This window comes from Akebia trifoliata, chromosome 13 (assembly GCF_017979445.1).
Source record: "Akebia trifoliata isolate Shusen 1 chromosome 13, ASM1797944v1, whole genome shotgun sequence".
NCBI lineage: Eukaryota > Viridiplantae > Streptophyta > Magnoliopsida > Ranunculales > Lardizabalaceae > Akebia > Akebia trifoliata.
In genome coordinates, this window is record NC_141387.1 from 21790191 (window position 1) to 21806215 (window position 16025).

General features: G+C 37.5%; 1 pseudogene; it reads left to right on the forward strand.

Annotated features, from left to right (window-relative positions):
• The first annotated feature begins 2691 nt into the window (after positions 1-2691).
• Positions 2692-15341, forward strand: LOC147388077 (uncharacterized; annotated as a pseudogene).
• Positions 15342-16025: the final 684 nt, after the last annotated feature.

Genomic DNA, 16025 nt, shown 5'->3' on the forward strand with positions numbered 1-16025 from the left:
GACTAGAAGAGATCATCAAGAGAAGGTCTTAATTCAAGAAGGTTCACATCATTTGGTATCAGAGCATCAAGATTGCTGGAAAATACATCAAGATTGAAGTAATCCTTCGAAGATTTGATTCGGGTGACATTCAAATTGGAGATCAAACGTGGTATATCTTGCTTCCCAACAAAATTCATATCAATTCAAAGCCAACGATGGCTAGAAATCAGGTTTTTTTTTTATTATCAAAACATTCTTGATACGTTCTTGTTGGAAACCATGAACATTCATTGAATTTCGTAGTTGTTCTTACATAGTTCTTTGTGAATTCTGCATTTTCTTGCGGTATTTTCTTTGTGAATTCTGAAATTTTTTTCTTGCTAAAATTACAAATTGTGATCGATCATCAACAATCAATCTAAGATATACGAGCTACATGATCATCTTTGTTTTTAAAAGATTCAGATTTTAATTTCGTGTACACGAACAAACCAAAGTTGCTGTCCACAACTTGATTTGTTGCTGAAACACAGCCCCAACAGCCATGTTTTGCTGTGTTGTTCATTGAAAAAATAAATAAATAAATAAATTTCTGGAATTCAGCCACCACGAGTTATTGGTTATTCTATTTTGCTGAAATTGGAAATCAATGTTCGATCTTCAACATTCTTTCTAATTCCTTATATGTACATCTGCAAATTGAGCTTCTTGAAATTTCAGCCATAACAGAACACTCGATTGTGATTCTTGATTTCTGAAATTTTCGTTTGGAGAATTGTCTTGGACATAGTGTTGATCTTTAATGGTCTTTAATGGTCACTCATTGAAAAATCTTTCACTTACATCACCATTGATGTTGCTGTAAGTAAACTTGAAATATTTCTTGTTGCTGGAAATTCAACAAAAATACAGCCAACGTTGCTGTATTGAGAACACACGTTCTTGTTGCTGGAAATTCAACAAACACAGCCAACGTTGCTATATTGAGAACAAACGTTCTTGTTGCTGGAAATTCAACAAACACAGCCAACGTTGCTGTACTGAAATCTTTCTAAGATTTACAGCTGTGAATCGAAATTCTTGAACATTCTTGGATTTTTTTTATTTTTTATTTTTTGTATTTTTTTATCTTACATACTAAAGAACAACTCACTGATGTCATTGTAGGATTTCTTATTGATTTACCATGTTTTATCGCTGATTTTATTTATTTATTTTTTTTTTTTTTGCTGGAAACTTAGAATCACGTTTCTGTTGTTGGAGTTGCTGTATCTAGTTCATATAGAACGAATTGTTGTTAGTTACATTAAATTGGTGTAATGTTTCTGAATTTTTTTTTTTCACCTTGTTTTAAGTTTGTCTGCCAAACATTATAACTGAGAAAATTCAGAAAACGAATTTCTGAATTCTTTTGACTGAAAATAGATCTGAACTAATAGATCTTCAGATTTTAATTTCTGCATTTTCTGCATTTTCTGAATTTATGTCTCTTAGTGTTTTTGGACTGTATTCTTTTGGCTGCAAACAGACTGATTGGTCGACTTTCTAGACTGTCTTTAAGGAACAAAACCATATGTGGGATTGTCATCTTCGAATTCAACTAACAAGTGCACTTCTTGTTCACTGATTCATGTAACGTGTTTTGCTAGAATTTTTATTATATATATATATATATATATATATTTTTATATCTTATTCTTGCTGAAATTAACACCCATAAAAAATTTTCTTGTTTTCTTTTAAGAGTGGAATCGTGGGCTTGTGTTACGTACCATAGTTTCTGTTAAATGTTGAATTTTTTTTTTTTTTTTGGGTTTGTTGAATTTTTGTTTCTATTAAGAACCATACACAAATTTTCTTTTGTTGTATGAACATCGAATGCTGAATTTTTGCGGTTATTGAACTCTAACTTCTGATTTAGTACCTTAAAGGCTGATTTATTGTTTCTTTTTGCTGGGCTTGGTTTAAAAAAAAAAAAAAGGATTTATTAGTTGCTGTTTGTAGTTACAGAAATTCGATAAATTGGAATTGTTAACTTCAAACGGCCATAACTTTTGATCCGGATATCGGAACGACTATTAGTGCATATCAAATCGAAGCTCTTTTCGAGATCTACAAGTTGAATAGGATAGCCTCGTTCCACACCGTTTCGACCTTCAATTCCATCATTTTCATTACTTTCCGGGACTTACAATACTGTTGCATATTTTTTTTTTGTTTTCGTTTATTTTAACTTACAGGGTTTCAACCATGAGTAAGGAAGGGGGAGAACCACATGAGACCGACTTAAAATTATTCATCAAGGCCGTTCATGATCAATTTAAATTGTTGAATTCAAGGTTGGACAATATGGAATCCTCTAATGAATCTAAACCATATCGATAACATGAGTTTGACGGAGATGACGATATTCATTCCGAAGCGGAGAGAGTACATTATCGACGGGATAAGAAAGTAGATTTCAAAGAAGATAACAATTTGGGTAGCATAAAGATGACGATTCCGACCTTTCACGGAAAGAATGATCCTGAATTATATTTGGAGTGGGAAAGGAAAGTTGAACATGTTTTTGATTGTCATAATTATTCCGAGGATAAAAAAATAAAGCTAGCCGCAGTGGAATTTACAAACTATGCCAGTATATGGTGGGATCAATTGGTGATCAATAGGCGTAGAAATGGTAAGAGACCTATTCGATCATGGGATGAGATGAAGTCAGTGATGCGTAAAAGATTTATTCCTAGCCATTACTATCGAGATTTGTATATTAAATTGCAAGGGTTGGTTCAAGGTTCCATGAGTGTAGAGGATTATTATAAAGAAATGGAGATTGCCATGATTAGAGCAAGCATAGAGGAAGATAGAGAAGCAACCATGGCTAGATTCATTACCGGATTGAACAAAGAGATTGCTGATGTGGTTGAGTTGCACCATTATGTGGAGATGGAAGAGTTACTGCACAAAGCCATTAAAGTGGAAAGCAAATCAAGTCTAGAAGGTTCAGATCTGGATCATCTTCTAATAATTCTGGTGGAGACCAAATTGGAAGGACAACAAAATTCCTTTCAAACCAAAAGAAGACGCAAAGTCAAAGCCTTGGTTTCTATTCCTAAAGATAGACCTGAAACAAAGCCTCTTATTAAGTCACGTCAGATTAAGTATTTTAGGTGCCAAGGGTTTGGACATATTGCTTCTGAATGCCCAAACAAAAGGGTTATGGTTGTATTGGCAAACGGAGACATTGAAAGTGCTAGTTCAAGTGACAACGAGATGCCTCCATTAGAGGATTGTTCTGATGTTGAAGTAGAAGAGCCTGTGCATGGTGATTTACTTGTCACCAGGAGAGCTTTGAGTATACAGCCTAAGGATGAAGGAGATGAGGAGCAACGTGAGCATATTTTTCACACAAGATGCCACGTGAAGGATAAAGTCTGTACATTGATTATTGATAGTGGGAGTTGTACCAATGTTGCTAGTACCTTGTTGGTAGAGAAGTTGAATTTGAAATGGCAGAAACATCCTAAACCGTATAAGCTCAATGGTTGAATGATTGTGGAGAAGTGAAGGTAAACAAGCAAGTTCGGGTTCCTTTCTCAATAGGCAAGTATGTGGATGAGGTTATTTGTGATGTGGCACCGATGCATGCCGGTCATATATTGCTCGGTCGACCGTGGCAATTTGATAGGAGAGTGTCGCATGATGGGTATAAAAATCGTTATTCTTTTGTAATGAACAATCGAAAAATTGTATTGGCCCCTCTCAAACCTTTGCAAGCTTATGAGGACCAGGTTAGGATAGCAAGTGAGTGCAAAAAGAGAGAGAAACAAAGGTGTGAGCAAAAAGGAGAGCAAAGTGAGCAACCTGGAGAGAAGAATAAAGTACTGAGTGTACTTGCTGACAAATATGATGTTAAAAGTGTAATGATAGCAAGGCCACAAGTTCTAGTTCTTATGTACAAAGATGTTTATTTTTCTACTGACGATCTTAACTCATCTTTGCCTAGTGTTGTCTTGTCTTTATTGCAGGATTTTGAGGATCTTTTTCCCGAGGAGATTCCACATGGTTTACCTCCTTTAAGAGGAATTGAGCACCAAATAGACTTCATACCTGGTTCTGTTATACCAAATAGACCTGCTTATAGAGCTAATCCCGAGGAAACAAAGGAGATACAGAGGCAAGTGGATGAACTGTTGCAGAAGGGATTTGTAAGGGAAAGTCTCAGCCCATGTTCGGTTCATGTTCTCTTAGTACCAAAGAAAGATGGAACATGGCGCATGTGTGTGGATTGTCGAGCTATTAATAAGATAACGGTAAAATATAGGCATCCTATCCCTAGGTTAGATGATATGTTTGACGAATTGCATGGCTCTCGTTTGTTTTCTAAAATTGATCTAAAAAATGGGTATTATCAAATTCGCATGAAAGAGGGAGATGAATGGAAAACTGCATTTAAAACTAGATATGGGTTGTATGAATGGTTAGTAATGCCCTTCGGTTTAACTAACGCCCCTAGTACATTCATGAGATTAATGAACCATGTCTTGCGTGCTTTCATGGGAAAATTTGTGGTAGTTTACTTTGATGATATTTTAGTCTATAGCAAAAATGTTGATGACCATGTGAAGCATTTGCATGCTGTGTTTAGTGTGTTAAGAGAACATCAATTATATGTTAATCTTAAGAAATGCACATTTTGTATGGAATCTGTTGTGTTTCTTGGATTTGTTGTTAGTTCGCAGGGAATTAGCGTTGATGAGGAAAAGGTAAGGGCAATAAAGGATTGGCCTACACCTAAGAATGCGAACGAGGTAAGAAGTTTTCATGGTTTAGCAAGTTTTTATCGAAGGTTTGTTAAAGATTTTAGTTCTATTGCTGCACCTTTGAATGAACTTGTTAAAAAGAATGTTGTTTTTAATTGGGTTAATGTGCATGATCAGGCTTTCTAAACTTTGAAAGATAAGTTAACTAATGCACCTTTGTTGTGTTTGCCTAACTTTGATAAAGCTTTTGAAATAGAGTGTGATGCATCCGGGATTGGAGTAGGAGCTGTTTTGATGCAGGATTCTAAGCCAATAGCTTATTTTAGTGAAAAGCTAAGTGGGGCAGCATTGAATTATCCTACTTATGACAAAGAGCTTTATGCACTAGTGAGAACTCTTCGAACATGGCAACATTATTTATGGCCAAGGGAATTTATCATTCATTCTGATCATGAAGCTTGAAATTCCTGAAGACCCAAGGTAAGCTTAATAAAAGACATGCTAAATGGTTGGAGTTTATAGAAACATTTCCTTATGTAATTAAATATAAACGTGGGAAGGAAAATGTTGTGGCTGATGCATTATCAAGAAGGTACGTATTACTTACTTCATTGCAAACTAAACTACTTAGTTTCAAGAAAGATAAATTGTGCGTGCCAAATTGTTCTGTTCGTGAATTACTTGTAAGGGAAAGTCATGGGGGAGGTTTAATGGGTCACTTTGGTGTCCTAAAAACTTTAGATATCTTACGTGAGCATTTTTATTAGCCCCATATAAAGCATGATGTTCAATCTGTTTGTGACAAGTGCATTACATGTAGGCAAGCAAAGTCTAAAATTCGACCGCATGGCTTGTATACCCCTTTGCCTGTACCTAATCAGTCTTGGACTGAAATTTCTATGGATTTTGTTTTAGGATTGCCAAGGACTCAAAATGGTAAAGATAGTATATTTGTTGTTGTTGATAGGTTTAGTAAGATGGCCCATTTTATTGTATGTACTAAAACCAATGACACAACACATATTGCTGACTTGTTTTTCAAGGAGGTAGTTCGATTGCATGGGCTACCTAAATCAATTGTTAGTGACAGAGATGTTAAGTTCCTTAGTTATTTTTGGCGTACTTTATGGAGTAAATTAGGAACTAAACTTCTATTTTCTACTGTTGCACATCCTCAAACGGATGGCCAAACTGAAGTAGTTAATAGGACACTTACTACCTTGTTGCGTGCTATCATTCAAAAAAATTTAAAATAATGGGAAAAGTGTTTACCACATATTGAGTTCGCATATAATAGGACTATTCATTCAACTACTTCATTTTCTCCATTTGAGATTGTTTATGGTTTTAATCCTCTAACGCCTGTGGATATTTTACCTTTGCCTACTAATGAACATGCTAATCTTGATGGTAAGAAAAAGGCAGATTTTGTGAAAGATTTACATGCCAAAGTTCGAGCTAACATTGATAGGAAGAATGAGCAATATGCTAAGCAAGCCAATAAGGGTCGTTTGAAAGTTATCTTCCACCCTGGAGATTGGGTTTGGGTGCACTTGCGTAAGGAGCGGTTTCCTACCCAAAGAAAATCAAAATTGCAACCTCGAGGAGATGGTCCATATCAAGTCTTGGAACGGATCAATGATAACGCCTACAAAGTTGATTTGCTAAGTGATTATGGTAATGTTAGTGCAACTTTTAATGTTGCTGATTTATCCTTGTTTAATGTAGGTGATTCGAGGACGAATCTTTTCGAAGAGGGGGAGAATAATGGAGATCGAGTTGCTGTTTCCAAGTCTTCTCAAGAACCATTGCAAGGAATTGGCGGTCCGATGACTAGGGCAAGGACAAAAAAGATGGAAGAGGCATTGCAAGGCTTGATTGTGGAAGTCCAACACAAAGAGGCTATTCTAGAAGATTCTAAGGCTAATTTTGGAGATATCAAAGTTTCATCAAGGATGATCAACTATCTTTTTATGCAAGAGATCAATTTGGAAGATCAATTTGAATGCCAGGGTTAATTGGGAATTGTTATGTTCTAATTGTCCTTAGTTTTGAATTCTTTATTTCCTAAGGACTAATTAGACTTTCTTTATTTTTTCCAAGGACTAATTAGAATTAATCTTGATCTAATTTGTCTATAAAAGGGCACCTCATTTTGTAATTAAGACACAATTGATAATTTACATCTTATGAGATTTTGAAGTTTATTCAAAGAAACTTTAGCTTTGATTCATGCTTTCTTTATGGGTTCTTTATGAGTTTTCATTCCAGTTCTTGAAGAAAAGACATGACTCTTCGACTTATCAAGGAAGTGATCAATCCTTGTGGTGTCGTTAGATTGAGGTTTCAAGGACTTAGTTTCCTTGGGGTTTTAGTCGGATCAACATTTTAATTTGTTTTAAAACCATCTAGAACGTTTGAAGACTAGAAGAGATCATCAAGAGAAAGTCTTAATTCAAGAAGGTTCACGTCAAACTTCCTCTTGATGATCTCTTCTAGGAATCTTTTAATTCGAAGGAAACAAAAGTTGATGATGAACGAATTAGAATCTCAAGGAAACTATGTCCTCAAAACCCCAATTTTGATGTTGATCGGATTAGAACCATAAGGAAACTAAGTTCTTAGAACCCTAATCTTGAGACGGCACAAAGGATGATCATTCCTTTGATAAGTCGAAGATTCATGCACTTTTTCAATAACTCAAGCAAAAACTCATTCAAGAACTCATAAAGAACTCAAACAAAGAACACATGAAGACTTAAGCAACTTCTTGAATAAACTTCAAAGAATTACTCATAAAATGTAAATTGTAAATTGTGTCTCAATTACAACATGAGGTGCCCTTTTATAGACAAATTAGATCAAGATTGGTTCTAATTAGTTGTTCGAAAAATAAAGAAAGTCTAATTAGTCCTTAGGAAATAAAGAAATCAAAACTAAGGACAATTAGAACAAAAAATTCTCAATTAACCCTTGCATCCATTTGAATCCTCTTGAATAAAAAGATAGTTGACCATCCTTGATGAAATTTTGATATCTCCAAAGTTAGCCTTAGAATCTTCTAGAATAGCTTCTTTGTATTGTACTTTCACAATCAAGCCTTGCAATGCCTCTTCCATCCTCTTTATCCTTATCCTAGTCATTATACTGCAAATTCCTTGCAATGGTTCTTGAGAAGACTTGAAAACATCAACTTGAGTTATTGGATCAGCAACTCGATCTCCATTACATTATCTCATCGGACTTTTCAAAAATCGAAAATGACCATAGAGGGGACATTAAAAATTTGACCACCCTAAACCTATTTTCTATCCTTAGTGCTTTATAGGTGTCATTATATAGGTAATATCTAGTACACATTCGAACCATTTCAGCACCGACCCTTCCCGAAAGCTCGATTTGATCGAAAAATGTAAAAAGGCTTTTTTGAGAATCAAAAATGGCCATAGAGGGAACATTAACGATTTGACCATCCTAATCCAATTTTATGACCTTGGTACTTTTTAGGTGTTATTATATAGATAATATCTAGTACACCTTCGAACCGTTTCTACACTGGCCTTCCCGAAAGTCCAATTTGACCCGAAAAGGCAAAAAGGGTATTTTGGTCATTTCACCCATTTATTCTTAGATATAACCCTTGATTTGTGGATGTTCTTCATAGTAAGATCTATCACCTCCCCTAACGGCATGTAAAACGGACTTACTGTTTGGAAGTTATGGCCAAAATACCCCTCCCAATGGCATTTCTATAATTTTCACGGTGGCACTGTTCATTAGGCATGGTGGCACCGGCAACAACTGCCATTTGAGCACAATGGGACACTTTTGGAGCTCGGTTCCACCGTGAGATCCGTTGGAACTTTGAAAATAACTTTAAAAAGGTATTTTTTGCTCAATCCAAGCCTATTCAATGGTAAACCTCTTCATCTAACCACACCCTTACTTATGCACACATTGGTGAACCCAAAGAAGGTTGAAACATCTCTTTGAAGTAAGGAGTACATCAAAATGAAGATGTCTCTCTCAAGGACATAAAGAACTCAAAGCTACACCGTGGTAGATCGATCCATTGAGTCGAGTCCTTGTATGTATTTTTTTTTATTGTTGTTAGATTTCTTTTTCTTTAACCAAAAAGAAATTTCTTAGTTTCATCCTAAAACTAAGCTCTTCAGAAGAGTTGAGGACTCTACTTTAGAGAACAAGATTCTAAGTTTTTCTAAAGAAAAAAAATTAGTGTTTGAATGAGGTGGTACCTCATTTGAACAAATCGGTTTGGGATTCTACCGATAGAAAAATCCCATTTCGAGATAAAGTCATCTTCTCAATCTTAAGGTTTAGAATTTGTCTTAGGCTTAAAAATTCTATGTAAGGTTTCGAGGTAAACCATAAACCTCCATTTTGATAGTAGAACCCAAGCCCCAAGAGTAGGGTGCTTGGTAGTGGATATAGGCAAGTTGTTGAACCACTATAAATTGTGTGTTCCCTTTACGATTATGCTCTAAGCTTGAATTTATATGAATGCAACTACCTGCTCATCAAATGCTAGATAAAATGCCTATCTTATGATGTATGATGTATGCTTTAACTCAAAAGATATGATTATTGTACATCTCTAAGTTGTATTCATTTTAGTATAATCGAGAAACTTGAAACTTCGTAGGGTGATTTGTAGACTTCAATTTTAATTAACCTTTTTACCTCCCTCTAGGTTTAGACAAGTTACAAAGCCCGTAATTTCAATTGGTATCAGAGCCGATTGCTCTTGAAGGGTTGAACAACCTTGATCTGATCCTATTGGCTTTGAATCATGTCTAAATTCAAGAAATGGAACTCCTCTTGACTTCCCAAGTTTGATGGTGTTAAATACGCCTTCTGGAAAAACAAAATGATGATATATATCAACTCCCTAAGTAGGGACGTATGGAACATGATTGAGGAAGGTTGGGAACCTCCTGTGGACACCATAGAAGTTAATAGTATCTCCACTACTGTTCCAAGACCATCAAAGAATTGGTCTGAATAAGACAAAATTGATAGTAGTAATAACTTTAAAGTACTTTGTAGACACCCCAATTTGCATGAACCCATTAGAAATATCCAAATTTTCTCGAGTTGATTCCGAAATAGAACTCAAGCTCTTTGACGGACCCTTCTTGCCACTTGGCATTATTTTTATGCATACATGCATACATGCATATGTCATATAGTTTGCATGCTCAACCTTGTCCCTAATCCAATCTAATTCCATACCACTTCCCTAATCTAATCTAAATACATACCTAGCCCACCTTCCTAATCATGGACCAACCCAATTTTGTATCCATTCTCCATTAACCAACTATTATCCATAACTTAAATCCATAAACTAAGGCCATAACCCATTATCCATGAATCAAGTCCATCTCCAAATCCATAGCCATAATACCCATAGTCCATAGCCCAAGTCCATCACCTAAGCCTAATACCAAGCCCAACACTAATCCCATTCTCTCACACCCCTTCAAAAGATGATACATGTTGATCTCTCATAAGTCCCCAATACCCAATGCATCATCTAATTGGAGAGTCAACTCCCTCTTATGAAAATTCAAGAATGCCCTTCTCAAAAAGTTTAGTCAAACCAAAAAGATTATTTGGTCTTTAGTAATAATTTATAAAGTTGGAAGAACTTCCAATCATACCCTTAAAAGGTGGGAATCTTCAAGTACATACATAGAGTTCTCCCATTGGTTCATTTCAAAAATATACTTCCACCCTTGCTTTATGTGTTATTTACAAATGAACCAAGGTCTACTTTTCACCTACCACTTCACTTTTACACATGTCATTCTCCTACTCATCCTCCCAAAAGTACTTTTGTTTTTCCATTGATCCATTTCAAAAATATACTTCCACCCTTGTTTTATGTGTTATTTACAAATGAACCAAGATCTACTTTTTTACCTACCACTCCACCTTTACACATGTCACTCCCTTATTCACCCTCTCAAAAGTATTTTTTTCTCTCATCTCTATTTACCAAAAAAGCAAAGATCAAAGAATGTTTTTAGGATTTCTTCACAAATGTCATCTTTACCCTTATACAAATGGAAAATCCAAAAAGAAACAATTTAAACCTCATGTCCATTTTCTTTATTTTTAGGATTGGACCACTTTATGCCCTAAAGTTCTTCAAAAATTCTATAAATACCCTCATTTTCTAAGAATAATTCATGCTCTCAAGCCCCCTCCACTCAACCTAAAACTATACCAAAATCTCTACTCATCTCTCATCTCTCAACCTTCAACTCTCTCAACCCACAACTACATCCTTCAATTCTCAAGTTCATTCAAGACTTCCAAGGAGACAAGGTGGGTATAGTAGTTGTTATTTATTTTTTTAACTTGTATCTTCTTCTTCTATCCCCCTCTTTTACTTTTTAGAAACCTTTAGGATGTAATGGAGAACCCTCCTTCATCCCGAGTAGATTGAACCTTAACCTTGGGTATGGAATGTTTAAGGCAGTTTGATTGAAAGGATGGAGGTTGAAGCCCTTCTTTACCCATTTTTATCCATGCATCATAATGTACACCATTCACACACACCACACATGCTTGGCAATGATAAAGAATTGTGTAGCTCTCTTGATGGGGCTAAAACACTAAGTTTCTAGCCAAGCATGCATGCATTAAGGTTGTGGATCTAAAGGGAATTCCATTCATGGAACTTCTCTAAAATCCTAAACCAACATTCTAATTCAGGTAAAAATGTGATGACTTTATGATATTCCTCATGTCTACACAAACATTAAATTCTCTTTCAAAGGGGTACATACACACTATGTGCACCCACCCACTTCATGCATCTCATTCATATCATATGTTATGTTAATTTTTTTAAAAATCGCCAAATCTAAAGATAACCGCCATAGGTGGAAAGAATGGGGTGCTTAGCACCTTTCCCATTCTCCAACCGAATCCCATTACCTAGATCTTAGGTAGATTGTACCTTTTCCATGATTGAGAGTCACTATAATGCCATGAAAAAATGATTTTCAAAAGAATCAATTCGGGTGCCCATTCACACCCATTTCCAAAAAAGAATGGTGGCGACTCCAAACCAATGTAGCATAGAGGTTCAAGGATGAACATTCTCATGTCTACAACTTGGCGACTCCATTGGAGAGTTTGCGGGTTCAAACCATGACCATTTGATCATTTTTACAAAAAAGAATAAATTTCGATATGTGTTTACTAACATTGTTGTTGTTTGTGTTGTTTGATATTTTATCTTCTTGTTCTTGGGGAATGGTTGTAATATGTTATTTAACATTTTGTGGGTTGAATGCTTATAAAGGGGGGTTGATACTTTTTGTTTTTAAAATGCACTTGTGCACCAACGTTTGCATAGCCCAATACACAAACCTCCTTTACCTATAAAAGTTTAAAGCCTGGATGCCTAGTAGTTTCACGACTCGAGATCGCTTATTTCGGGTACGGGGACGAACACATCCAACCCAATCACCAACCTAAGACGTCTGTACTTCGGTATGTATCGAGGTTTGAAGAATGGATAACCGTGAAGCCACCTATATCCGCATGCATTAAACACGATTAGAGGCTTAAGACACAATTTTGAAAAAATGATTTATCAACTCTCTCATTATTGTAATTTTTCCGATTCAAGGAGATGACTTTGTAAAATTTTTTTTAGCCCACGAAGGCAAGTTGTATAGATTTTAGGCTTATTTTTATTTTATTTCTTTACATGTCCCCCTAGGTAAAGGGGGAAATCTTTGTTTATGCTTTGCATCATAAAAAAAAAAAAAATTTATGTACCCCAAGCCAAAAAACAGAGGTTATGTACCTCAAAATCTCAACAAAAAAAAATAATAATAATTTCGACAAAAATTAAGGTTCTGGTCCGTTTTTAAAGAGCGAACCAATACAAAAGCACTTCGTTCCGCTCATTAAAAACGGACCCAAATAAATAAATAAATAAATAAATTTTTTTTTTACTCATTTCGTCCATTACATCAATCTTGACAAGTTTTCTCTTGGACTTTATTTTTCTTTTGAGTTTTAAGGTTTGAAAATGATTAAATACACCATTTCTATCGTTAAACTTAGGGCCTACCACTCGTTACTTTGTGTTTGATCCAAACAAAGCTCGCCTATACTCTACCTATCGGAATTGATCCCGACCCAATGTGGCGTACTATCAACCTTACCATCACCATCATCGATGATCAACTTAAATCGGGCCCACAACCCGTAACCACTTCGAATCGGGTCAACGACTTGTATCCACACCAAAATGGGATACGACCCATATCGACTTTCAAATGGGTCCACGACCCATATACATTTCTAAAGGGTTCATGACCCAAATCCGTTTAAAAATGAATCGTTTACCCATATCCATTTGAAATGAGTCCACGACCCATATCCGCTTCAAAATCCATTTCCAAATGGGTCCACGACTTGTATCCATTTCTAAATGGGTCTACGACCCATATCCACACCAAAATGGGTCCACGACCCATACCCACTTCCAACTGGGTTTACGACCCATATCCACTTTCAAAAGGGTCCACTTCTAAATGGATCCACGACCCATATCCGCTTCAAGATCCATTCCCAAATAGGTTCACGACCCATATCCAATCCAAATTGGGTTCACGACCCGTATCCATTTCGAATTGGGTCTACGACCAATATCCAATTCGAACCGGGTCTACGACCCGTATCCAATTTGAATTGAATTTACGACCCATATCCATTTTCAAATCAGTCCATGATCCCTATTCAGCCCAAAGTGGGCTCATTCTCTAATTTCAACCCAAACCGTGATTCGTATATAGTCCATCAGAATCAATAATCTCTTGATTAATTCAAATCAATCCAATCATTTTCCAACAAAATAAAATAAAATAAAAACAAAAGATTTTAAAGCACCAATTGCAATTCTTGATCAAAGTCGGTGCCTAAGAACGATCCTACCCTGTTGATACGAGGGGGATAGACTACGTCTATTTAAGGAAATGAGGTGATTTAAGAGTGCCATTGTGCGCCACCTTTTCCTTGGGGATTTGACTGGCCGATCTTGATTTCAGAGAATTGAATTGATGGGCTAACAAAATAATTTTTCCTAGTCAATCTTTTTACAGTAATCCGTCTTTACAAAATGTTTTTCATAGCCCCATGCTGACAAACCTTTGGCTCCGTGCCGATGACCCTACAGCTCCGTGCTGACAAACCTCCGGCTCTGTGTCGACAAACCTCCGGTTCTGTGCCGACAAACCTTTGGCTCCATGCCGATAACCTTCTAGCTCCGTGCTGATAAACTTCTGGCTCCGTATCGATGACCCTATAGCTCCGTGCTGACAAACCTCCGACTCCGTGTTGATGACCCTCCGGTTCCATGCCGATGATCCTACAGCTCTATGCTGACAAACCTCCGGCTCCGTGCCGATAAACCTCAAGCTCCGTGCTGATGAACCTTCGACTTCATAAACCTTCGGCTCTGTGCCGATAAACCTCTAGCTCCGTGTTGATGAACATTCGGCTCCGTACCGATAAACATCCAGCTCCATGTTGACAAACCCCCAGCTCCGTGCCGATAACCTTCTCGCTCCGTGCTGACAAACCTCCGACTCCGTGTCGATGACCCTCCGGCTCCATGCCGATGACCCTACAGCTCCATGCTGACAAACCTCCGGCTCCGTGTCGATAAACTTCAAGCTTCGTGCTGATGAACCTTCGACTCCATAAACCTTCGGCTCCGTGCCAATAAACCTCCGGCTCCATGCTGATGAACCTTCGGTTCCTTACCGATAAACCTCCAGGTCCGTGCTGACAAACCCCCAGCTCCGTGCCTATAACCTTCTAGCTCCGTGCTGATAAACTTCTGGTTCCGTGCTGATGACCCTACAGCTCCGTGCTGACAAACCTCCGACTCCGTATCGATGACCCTCCGGCTCCATGCCGATGACCCTACAGCTCTGTGCTGACAAAACTTCAGTTCCGTGCCGATAAACCTCAAGCTCCGTGCTGATGAACCTTCAACTTGATAAACCTTCGGCTCCGTGCCGATAAACCTCTAGCTCCGTGCTGACAAACCCCCAGCTCCGTGCTGATGAACCTTCGACTCTGTGCTGATAAACCTCCGACTTCATGCTGATAAACCTCCGACTCCGTGCTAATGAACCTTCGGCTCCGTATCGATAAACCTCCAGCCCCGTGCTAACAAACCTTCGGCTCCATGTTGATAAACATCCAGCTCCGTACTGACAAATCTTTGGCTCCGTGCTGACAAACCTTCAACTCCGTACTGACAAACCCCAGCTCCGTGCTGATCAATATCTAGCTTCGTACCGACGACTGACAAAAAACCTAACCTCAACCAAATTCAAGGTTCTTAATGCAACTTTACCATTTAATCCAATCTGACCTAATAAATCATCATGCATCTTCATTGTGTAAATGATACATTAATGCCTAATCTCTTGTCCACAGGTGGCCAAACGACCCAGAAAGAAGTACTTACCACCTGACAATCCTTCATATTTTTTACGATCGCAACCAATCATGAGCACTTCAGAGCAACCTCAGTAGACAGTGACAGAAGTAATAATAGGTCTCACTTCAAAGCTAGATATAGTGGTGAAGGCATTGGAAAAATACGACAAGATTCTAAATCTGCTAATGGCATATCCAAGCATCATTCAAGCTGTACAACATCAAGCTCGAATCAGGCCATGCCAGAACAACCACAACAACTGCCACCAGTGCAGAATACCTTACCGCCCATGGCTCCCGCCAATCAAGGGCCCCCAATTCACATCCATTGTAATTCACAACGACCTGAGGTCATTCAAGAGGAAGAATGTGAATTCAGGGCGGTTGAAGTAAGGAGTACCACAGAAGAGAAACTTACCAACAAGCTCGAGGTAGTCGAGGAGAGAGATCAGAAGGATGAAAGGCAAGGACTCCACAAACAAAATGAGGTTCAGAGATCTGTGCCTATACCCTAATGCATCGTTGCCACCAAAGTTCAAATGTCCTGACTTTAAGAAATACAATGGCATTGGATGCCCTATGTCCCACTTAAAGCTCTACTGCGGATCTATGTGCCAGTTTGGGGACGATAACAGATTGTTGATTCAGCTATTTCAGAGGAGTCTAACAGGGGCGGCCCTTTCGTGGCTTTCTCAATTAGATCATTCTCGAATCAAGAGCTGGCAAGATCTAGCTACACTATTCTCGAAAGAATATAGGTTCAATACAGATATGGGGTTA